Here is an 11,116-nt window from a genome sequence, read left to right as displayed (position 1 = left end):
AGAAGAAGAAGAAGAGAAAGGAATATGATTCTGATGACAAGAAGAAGAAGAAATCCTCAGAGTCTTCTTCCAAGTCTTCATCACACAAGAAGAGCTCATCTGGCAAGGCTCGTGCTTTTGTTGGCAAGGAGATGGATTCAGAGGAGGAGTCTGCTTCTGAGGAGGCAGAGGTGGAGTCTGAGGAGGAGTCCAACTCTGGCTTTGCAAGTCCGGCTCTAGCTACAGCCTATGTTGCCAAGTCCATCTTCAACACTGAAGACAATGGCTCCGTCACCAACGCTGATGCTAATGACAAGGACGACTCTGCCCCCACCTACTGCTTCATGGCACACGGTGCCAAGGTAAACTCACGCGATGCCTACTTTCAAACATCAAGTGAAGACGACTCTGATTGTGAATCCAAACCTAGCTACAAAACACTTGCTAAAATTACAACGGAACAACAGAAAGTTATGGAACATATTCAAAAATTGCTAGACAAAAGCGATGACCTGTTGGACGCGGCAATGACCCAATCTCAGTCCTTAATTGAAGACATAAAAAATCTTCATGTTAAGTACGAGGAACTTGAAAGTCGTCATGAAACGCTCTCAACAACTCATGAAAAGCTTTCCTACGATTATCTTCAAAGGAAGCAAGAACTTGAGAAATTGAGAGCGGCTCATGAAGATCTTCAAAAGGAGAACGAGTCACTTCGCGCTCAACAGATCAGTCCCGCTCAGGAAGGATTTGAACCACAATGTCTAAAATGCCTTGAGCGTGATAACGCTACCTCTGTTGCTGAATGTTCTACTATTGCTACTGTTGCAATATCTTCAACTGCTGATGTGGTAACTAACCCTCAACTGAGGATACCACTACTATTGCTGATGAGAATGCCAGGTTGAAGACATTGCTTGAGACAGGAATGTACAAAAGTCTCAAAGGGCATCAGACACTATGTGATGTCCTCAAGAAGCAGATTCTGAACCGAAACCCTAGGAAAGAGGGTGTTGCGTTTGAGAAGCAAATGAATGTTGATGGTTCTTACTGGAAGCCTGAGCAGTACCCAAAAACCACATGGGTTGCTGCAAAGGGACCTTCAGTGGATCCATCCACCTTATCTGGCTTCACTTGTGCTAACCCAATTATCATTGATGAATCATTTGATGCAAACTATAAACTGTTTAAAAATCAGAATGGTGATGTGTTTGCGAGGTATATTGGTACTAACTGCAGGAACGGACCACCTATGAAGAAGATCTGGGTACCCAAAAGTTGTCTTGAGAATCTTCCAGTGAATGTCATCATGACACCACCAGGGAAGTAGACAAACCCCAGACCAAAGGCTTCATATGGTCCAAAGGCTTCATACAGACAGAGGACTCACCAGAGTCACCCTAACGCCAATGTTTTCCAGGGAAATCATACTCAGACTTCTGAATATGAGTGTGTTTCTTCAAACCGCTATGTTCACAAAACTAAGAACTTTTCTGCTTATTCATATGAGTATTATTCTCCTCCTGCAAGGCTATTTGCTAGGGCTCCAAAGCCGAAGTTCTCAGATGTTGCACTTAGACTCATTGCTTCTAAGCCACCCCTGAAAATGTGGGTGGTTAAGAAAACTTAACTCTCTTTTGCAGGGAAAGGTCTCCAGCCGGAAATCAAAGGCGTCTGATGCTATTGCTAGGGACCTAAAACATCTTGTGGGGCGCAAGATAAAATGCCCAAATGGTCCTACTATGTATTTTGTTCCTGAATCACTTGCAAATCATCCTATCAGTCCTAACCTTGATCTGAGCTTTGATAATCCGCTTGTTCGTCAAATGTTTATGCTTCACAATACCCTTGGTGAAGCTTATCCCCCTAACTGCACTGTAGGGTATGACACCACATGCTTCAGAATGGATTATGGACAGTGGATGCACTAATCACATGACTGGTGATCAAAGTCTTCTCATGGACTCAACTTTACGTCCATCTGACAAGAGTCACATCACATTTGCTGACACTGGTAAAAGCAAGGTATTGGGTCTAGGTAGAGTTGCAATCTCAAAGGATCAGCACATGGATAAAGTGATGCTTGTTGAATCCCTTGGTTTCAACTTAATGTCTGTCTCAATGCTTTGTGATTTGAACATGATTGTGATACTTGGAAAATATCGTTGCCTTGTGCTAATGGAATCTGACAAATCTCTAGTCTTTGAAGGGTATCGGAAAGATGATCTGTATATGGTAGATTTCTCAGCAGGACCACAGTTGGCCATATGTCTTCTAGCAAAAGCTTCAGAGTGCTGGCTTTGGCATCGGAGGCTAGGGCATGCTGGCATGAGGAACTTGTACACACTTGCGAAGAAGAAACATGTCGTAGGCATCGAAGGAGTCAAGTTCAAGAAGGATCATCTATGTGGTGCCTACGAAGCTAGAAAGATGACAAGGGCCAAGCATCCCTCGAGGACAGTCCCAACCCTTCGAGCTGCTTCACATGGACCTATTTGGCCCTACTCACTACTCTACTCTCACTACCACTGCTTGCCTCTATGACTTCGTCATTGTTGATGACTATTCTAGATATACTTGGGTGCATATAATCCTTTACAAGAATGAAGTGCAGGATGTCTTCAGACGCTTCACCAATCGTGCCATGACGAACTATGGCATCAAGATCAAGCACATCAGAAGTGACAACGCCACAGAGTTCAAGAACACCGGCCTCGACACTTATCTTGATACATTGGGCATCACTCATGAGTTCTCAGCTCCGTACACACCTCAGCAGAATGGCATCATGGAGCGCAAGAACAGAACACTCATTGAGATGGCATGGACGATGCTTGATGAGTACAAGACTCCAAGGAATTTCTGGCCTGAAGCCATTGATACTGCATGCCACGTCATCAACCGTGTTTATCTTCACAAGCTTCTGAAGAAGGCATCTGATGTCTACTACACAACCTTCTTCTTGTAGACGTTGTTGGGCCTCCAAGTGCAGAGGTTTGTAGGACAGTAGCAAATTTCCCTCAAGTGGATGACCTAAGGTTTATCAATCCGTGGGAGGCGTAGGATGAAGATGGTCTCTCTCAAGCAACCCTGCAACCAAATAACAAAGAGTCTCTTGTGTCCCCAACACACCCAATACAATGGTAAATTGTATAGGTGCACTAGTTCGGCGAAGAGATGGTGATACAAGTGCAATATGGATGGTAGATATAGGTTTTTGTAATCTGAAAATGTAAAAACAGCAAGGTAACAAATGATAAAAGTGAGCGTAAACGGTATTGCAATGCTAGGAAACAAGGCCTAGGGTTCATACTTTCACTAGTGCAAGTTCTCTCAACAATAATAACATAATTGGATCATATAACTATCCCTAAACATGCAACAAAGAGTCACTCCAAAGTCACTAATAGCGGAGAACAAACGAATAGATTATGGTAGGGTACGAAACCACCTCAAAGTTATTCTTTCCAATCAATCTGTTGGGCTATTCCTATAAGTGTCACAAACAGTCCTAGAGTTTGTACTAGAATAACACCTTAAGACACAAATCAACCAAAACCCTAATGTCACCTAGATACTCCAGTGTCACCTCAAGTATCCGTGAGTATGATTATACGATATGCATCACACAATCTCGGATTCATCTATTCAACCAACACAAAGAACCTCAAAGAGTGCCCCAAAGTTTCTACCAAAGAATCAAGACGAAAACGGGTGCCAACCCCTATGCATAGGTTCATGGGCGGAACCCGCAAGTTGATCACCAAGACATACATCAAGTGAATCACGTGATATCCCATTGTCACCACAGATACGCACGGCAAGACATACATCAAGTGTTCTCAAATCATTAAAGACTCAATCCGATAAGATTACTTCAAAGGGAAAACTCAATCCATTACAAGAGAGTAGACGGGGAGAAGAAACATAAGATCCAACTCTAATAGCAAAGCTCGCGATACATCAAGATCGTGCCAAATCAAGAACACGAGAGAGAGAGAGATAGAGATCAAACACATAGCTACTGGTACATACCCTCAGCCCCGAGGGTGAACTACTCCCTCCTCGTCATGGAGAGCATCGGGATGATGAAGATGGCCACCGGTGAGGGATCCCCCCTCTGGCAGGGTGCCGGAACCGGGTCCCGATTGGTTTTTGGTGGCTACAGAGGCTTGCGGCGGCGGAACTCCCGATCTATTCTGTTCCACGATCGTTTTAGGGTATATGGATATATATATATATAGGCGGAAGAAATACGTCAGGGGAGCCACGAAGGCCCCACGAGGGTGGAGGGCGCGCCCAGGGGGGTAGGCGCGCCCCCTGCCTCGTGCCTTCCTCGTTGCTTTCTTGACGTGGACTCCAAGTCCCCCGGGTTGCTTTCCTTCCAAAAATAACTTCTCCAGAAGGTTTCGTTCCGTTTCGACTCTGTTTGATATTCCTTTTCTTCGAAACACTGAAACAAGGGAAAAAACAGGAACTGGCACTGGGCTCTGGGTCAATAGGTTAGTCCCAAAAATAATATAAAAGTGCATAATAAAGCCCATAAACATCCAAGACGGATAATATAATAGCATGAATACTTCATAAATTATAGATACGTTGGAGACGTATCAGCATCCCCAAGCTTAATTCCTGCTCGTCCTCGAGTAGGTAAATGATCAAGAAAGAATATATGAATAGTGAATCCTAGCAGGTGCATAAGTCTGATCAATGATAATTTCAATCACCTTTTCTAGCATCATTGTATGTCATAACAGTAGTTCAACTCATAGAACTTTTCATGGTCAAGTAACAAGCTATTCACATGTTAAAGTATAGATCATAAACTTTCTTGAAAACTAACAAACCGTGTTATTAGTCATCAAACAATTACACTTCATCTTATTTTCAGGAAGAGTCTATGTCAGAGCTTTGATCCAGCAAACTTCACATACTCAACTATCTTTTAGTCTTCCATGATTGCTACCACTCAAAGCATATTTTTAGAACAAATAGCATCCATCGAACACAGAGAAAGATACGGGCTTAATGTTTCGCCTCCCAACTCATTTATCAAATAGATAATTGTCAACAATAATAATTCATGATCAAATATATTTGAATGGCCATATATGCTTAGATCTTTCCATCATATGATGCTTGCCAGCTAAAGAGTAGGTTGGAATGAGAAGGAATACTACTAACTCTTGCATAAAAGTAAAAGATAGGCCCTTCGCAGAGGGAAGCAGGGATTTGCAGAGGTGCCAGAGCTCGAAGCAAAAAACAGAGATGAAAATAATTTTGAGAGGTATGCTTTCATTGTCAACATAACGACCAAGAGTTCCCAATATCTTCCATACTACATACATTATAGGCGGTTCCGAAACAGAAAGGTAAAGATTTTTACTCCCCCTCCACCAACAATCATCAATCCATGGCTTGCCCAAAACAACGGGTGCCTCCAACTAACATCAATCCTGGGGGAGTTTTGTTTGCAATTATTTTTGATTTGATTTCGATCTTTTGATCATGGGACTGGGCATCCCAGTTACCAGCCATTTTCTCGTGAATGATGAGCGGAGTCCACTCATCTTGAGAATAACCCACCTAGCATGGAAGATACTGCTAGCCCCTAGTCGCTACACGAGCGATTCGGGCATACAAAACAGATTATTATTTGAAGGTTGAGAGTTTGGCACATGAAAATTTACTTGGAACGGCAGGTAAATACCGCATATAGGTAGATATGGTGGACACTCATGGAAGAAACTTGGTTCAAGGAGTTTGGATGCACAAGCAGTATTCCCGCTTAGTACAGATATTTTGGCTAGCAAAGGATTCTAAATAGCAAGCACCACATGTTAGAGGATCCATAACAATATAACTTCTATACAAATATACCCAAGCATAACCCATTATGTTGTCTTCCTTGTCCAACTTCAACTAATTTGCTCAAGTTTGAAAATAATTAATGGGGATCACAATCATAGAAGATGTCCAAGATAGTATATTTATATGTGAAATCTCTCTTCCTTCAATATTCTTTCATGAATTGTTCAAGTGACCAATACAATGTTTGCTAACCTTCAATAAATTTACCACCTCTACTTCTTATATGTGAAGTCATTACTCCCCATGGGAAAGGCATATGAAACATATATAATTTCATATTTATGACATTCAAATCATTCAACCATTTACTCATAGGATATAAGTGAAGCACACGAGTAAATGACAAACTACTCCAAAAAGATATGAGTGAAGATCAATGAGTAGTTAAATAATTATGTAGCTATGTGAAGACTCTCTATCATTTAAGAATTCAGATCTTGGTATTTTATTCAAACAGCAAGCAAAGCTAAAGAAAATAAAATGACGCTCCAAGCAAAACACATATCATGTGGTGAATAAAAATATAGCTCCAAGTAAAGTTACCGATGAAAAGACGAAAGAGAGGATGCCATCCGGGGCATCCCCAAGCTTAGGCTCTTTGTTGTCCTTAATATTACCTTGGGGTGCCTTGGGCATCCCCAAGCTTAGGCTCTTGCCGCTCCTCATTCCATAGTCCATCGAATCTTTATCCAAAACTTGAAAACTTCACAACACAAAACTTAACAGAAAACTCGTGAGCTCCGTTAGCGAAAGAAAACAAAACACCACTTAAAGTTACTGTAATGAACTCATTATTTATTTGTATTAGTGTTAAATCTATTGTATTCCAACTTATCCATGGTTTATAAACTATTTTACTAGCCATAGATTCATCGAAATAAGCAAACAACACACGAAAAACAGAATCTGTCAAAAACAGAACAGTCTGTAGTAATCTGTGACTAACGCAAACTTCTGAACTCCAAAAATTATAAAATAAATTGGTGGACCTGCGGAATTTGTCTAGTAATTATATGAAAAAATAATCAACTAAATACCACTCTCCAGTAAAAAGTTTTAGCTAATCTCGTGAGCGCTAAAGTTTCTGTTTTTTACAGCATGATCATAAAGACTTCACCCAAGTCTTCCCAAAGGTTCTACTTGGCACAAACACTAATTAAAACATAAAACCACATCTAAGCAGAAGATATAGGGATTAATTATTACTAAACAGAACCAAAAATAAAGAAACTAAAATAAAATTGGGTTGCCTCCCAACAAGCGCTAACGTTTAACGCCCCTAGCTAGGCATGATGATTTCAATGATGCTCACATAAAAGATAAGAATTGAAACATAAAGAGAGCATCATGAAGAATATGACTAGCACATTTAAGTCTAACCCACTTCCTATGCATAGGGATTTTGTGAGAAAACAACTTATGGGAACAATAATCAACTAGCATAAGAAGGCAAAACAAGCATAACTTCAAAACTTTAAGCACATAGAGAGGAAACTTGATATTATTGCAATTCCTACAAGCATATATTCCTCCCGCATAATAATTTTCAGTAGCATCATGAATGAATTCAACAATATAACCAGCACCTAAAACATTCTTTTCATGATCTACTTGCATAGAAATTTTACTACACTCCACATAAGCAAAATTCTTCTCATTCGGAATAGTGGGAGTATCATAAGAGACTTGAATACTATAAATTGTTTCCACATTAAAAGAGTAATATTCAGAAAAAGGGTAATCATAATCATGACAATTTTTATAAATATAATCATCACTACTTTTTATAGCATAAGTTTTATCACAATAATCATCATAAGTAGCAACTTTGTTCTCATCATAATCAATTGAAACCTCTTCCGAAATAGTGGATACATCACTAAATAAAGTCATGACCTCTCCAAATCCACTTTCATAAATATTATAAGATTCAACATCCTCCACAATAGTGGGATCATTACTTCCTAAATTTGACACTCTTCCAAACCCACTTTCATCAGTATAATCATCATAGGTAGAAGGCATGCTATCATCATTATAAATTTGCATATCAAAACTTGGGAGACTAAAAATATCATCTTCATTAAACGTAGCATCCCCAAGCTTGGAACAAACATTAATTGCAGCAAATATATTCTCAAAAACATCATCTTCATCAAACATAGCATCCCCAAGCTTGGGCCTTTTCATATCATAAGCATAATCACTCTCATCATTAATAGTATGGATAGCACCAATAGTATAGCATTTATCATATTCATCCAAGCAAGTGCCAAAAAGATTTTCAAGATCATAAGAAGTATCATTATCTTCCCAATCATAATCATCACAACAAGCAATAGGCATAACAATATCATCATCAGTGCATCATCTTCCACAATTATTTTTGATTCATTTTCATGAGGCGCAACAATAATGGGAGCAATATTATTTGGGAGAGATATCTTTTTACCTCTCTTCCTTTTCCTTTTCTTCTTCTTCACCACATCATGTGTGGGTTCAATCCTCTTTTTCGAGCTCCTTATTAATGAGATTGGTTGAATAGAAGGCTCCTCCTCGTTACCTGATTCATCATAAGAAATAATAGGAGGATATTGGGAAGTCTCTTCCCTTTCATTAGTATTCTCTTCATCTTCTATTTGTTTTATTTTCTTTATGTAATTGGCAATATAAGGATTTTTAATGCAATTCACCGCACAATACATATAAATCTTCTCTAGATCAAAATCAAGAAATCTATCAAGATTAAACTTTGGAATACCCTCAGTTATACGTTTCATTTCCTCATACCCCAAAAGAAGACTAAGCTCTTTATGATGCTCAAGGGTAATCAAATTATCACAATTTTTGGACACGATTCGGTCATGAAACAATTTGCATTGGAGATTTAAATGACCATGTTCATTGCAAAGTTCACAAGGATCGCGAAAAATATTGAATTTTTCAACACAAACATCAAGACTTTCTTGCAACAATTTAGTTTCTAAGTACTTATGCCTCTTGCAATATCTATCTTCCCTATTTGGTGTGTACTTGCAAACCCAATGCATTCCACAAAAATTGACATGTTTATAGGAGACATTTTCATCATAACTAGTGCAATCATCATTAGTACTATGGATATTCAAGGAGTTCATACTAACAACATTGCAATCATGCTCATCATTCAAAGATTTAGTGCCAAACATTTTAATGCATTCTTCTTCTAACACTTTGGCACAATTTTCCTTTCCATCATACTCACGAAAGATATTAAAAAGATGAATCGTATGAGACAAACCCAATTCCATTTTTTTTGGGTAGTTTTCTTTTATAAACTAAACTAGTGCTAAAACAAGAAACAAAAAGATTCGATTGCAAGATCTAAAGATATACCTTCAAGCACTCACCTCCCCGGCAACGGCGCCAGAAAAGAGCTTAGTTGACGGGGTGTGAGTGCCGCTTACCTAGCCTCCCCGGCAACGGCGCCAGAAAAGAGCTTGATGTCTACTACACAACCTTCTTCTTGTAGACGTTGTTGGGCCTCCAAGTGCAGAGGTTTGTAGGACAGTAGCAAATTTCCCTCAAGTGGGTGACCTAAGGTTTATCAATCCGTGGGAGGCGTAGGATGAAGATGATCTCTCTCAAGCAACCCTGCAACCAAATAACAAAGAGTCTCTTGTGTCCCCAACACACCCAATACAATGGTAAATTGTATAGGTGCACTAGTTCGGCGAAGAGATGGTGATACAAGTGCAATATGGATGGTAGATATAGGTTTTTGTAATTTGAAAATGTAAAAACATCAAGGTAACTAATGATAAAAGTGAGCGTAAACAGAAGGCTAGGGTTCATACTTTCACTAGTGCAAGTTCTCTCAACAATAATAACATAATTGGATCATATAACTATCCCTCAACATGCAACAAAGAGTCACTCCAAAGTCACTAATAGCAGAGAACAAACGAAGAGATTATGGTAGGGTACGAAACCACCTCAAAGTTATTCTTTCCAATCAATCTGTTGGGCTATTCCTATAAGTGTCACAAACAGTCCTAGAGTTCGTACTAGAATAACACCTTAAGACACAAATCAACCAAAACCCTAATGTCACCTAGATACTCCAATGTCACCTCAAGTATCCGTGGGTATGATTATACGATATGCATCACACAATCTCGGATTCATCTATTCACAGAGAATCAAGACGAAAACTTGTGCCAACCCCTATGCATAGGTTCATGGGCGGAACCCGCAAGTTGATCACCAAGACATACATCAAGTGAATCACGTGATATCCCATTGTCACCACAGATACGCACGGCAAGACATACATCAAGTGTTCTCAAATCATTAAAGACTCAATCCGATAAGATTACTTCAAAGGGAAAACTCAATCCATTACAAGAGAGTAGAGGGGGAGAAGAAACATAATATCCAACTATAATAGCAAAGCTCGCGATACATCAAGATCGTGCCAAATCAAGAACACGAGAGAGAGAGATCAAACACATAGCTACTGGTACATACCCTCAGCCCCGAGGGTGAACTACTCCCTCCTCGTCATGGAGAACGCCGGGATGATGAAGATGGCCACCGGTGAGGGATCCCCCCTCCGGCAGGGTGACGGAACAGGGTCCCGGTTCGTTTTTGGTGGCTACAGAGGCTTGCGGCGGCGGAACTCCCGATCTATTCTGTTCCCCGATCGTTTTAGGGTATATGGATATATATATATAGGCGGAAGAAATACGTGAGGGGAGCCACGAGGGCCCCACGAGGGTGGAGGGCTCGCCCAGGGGGGTGGGCGCGCCCCCCTGCCTCGTGCCTTCCTCGTTGCTTTCTTGGCGTGGACTCCAAGTCCCCCGGGTTGCTTTCCTTCCAAAAATAACTTCTCCAGAAGGTTTCATTCCGTTTCGACTCCGTTTGATATTCCTTTTCTTCGAAACACTGAAACAAGGGGAAAAATAGGAACTGGCACTGGGCTCTGGGTCAATAGGTTAGTCCCAAAAATAATATAAAAGTGCATAATAAAGCCCATAAACATCCAAGACGGATAATATAATAGCATGAATACTTCATAAATTATAGATACGTTGGAGACGTATCAACATCCTATGAGCTCCTGACTGGTAAGAAGGCAAACTTTAGTTACTTCAGAGTATTTGGTGCTAGGTGCTGGATCAAGGATCCACATCACACTTCAAAATTTGCACCGAAAGCACATGAAGGTTTTATGCTTGGTTACGGAAAGGACTCGCACTCCTACAGAGTCTTCAACCTCTTTCAC

The sequence above is a fragment of the Aegilops tauschii genome, chromosome 7, assembly GCF_002575655.3.
Source record: "Aegilops tauschii subsp. strangulata cultivar AL8/78 chromosome 7, Aet v6.0, whole genome shotgun sequence".
Classification (NCBI taxonomy): Eukaryota; Viridiplantae; Streptophyta; class Magnoliopsida; order Poales; family Poaceae; genus Aegilops; species Aegilops tauschii.
This window is presented reverse-complemented; position numbering follows the sequence as displayed.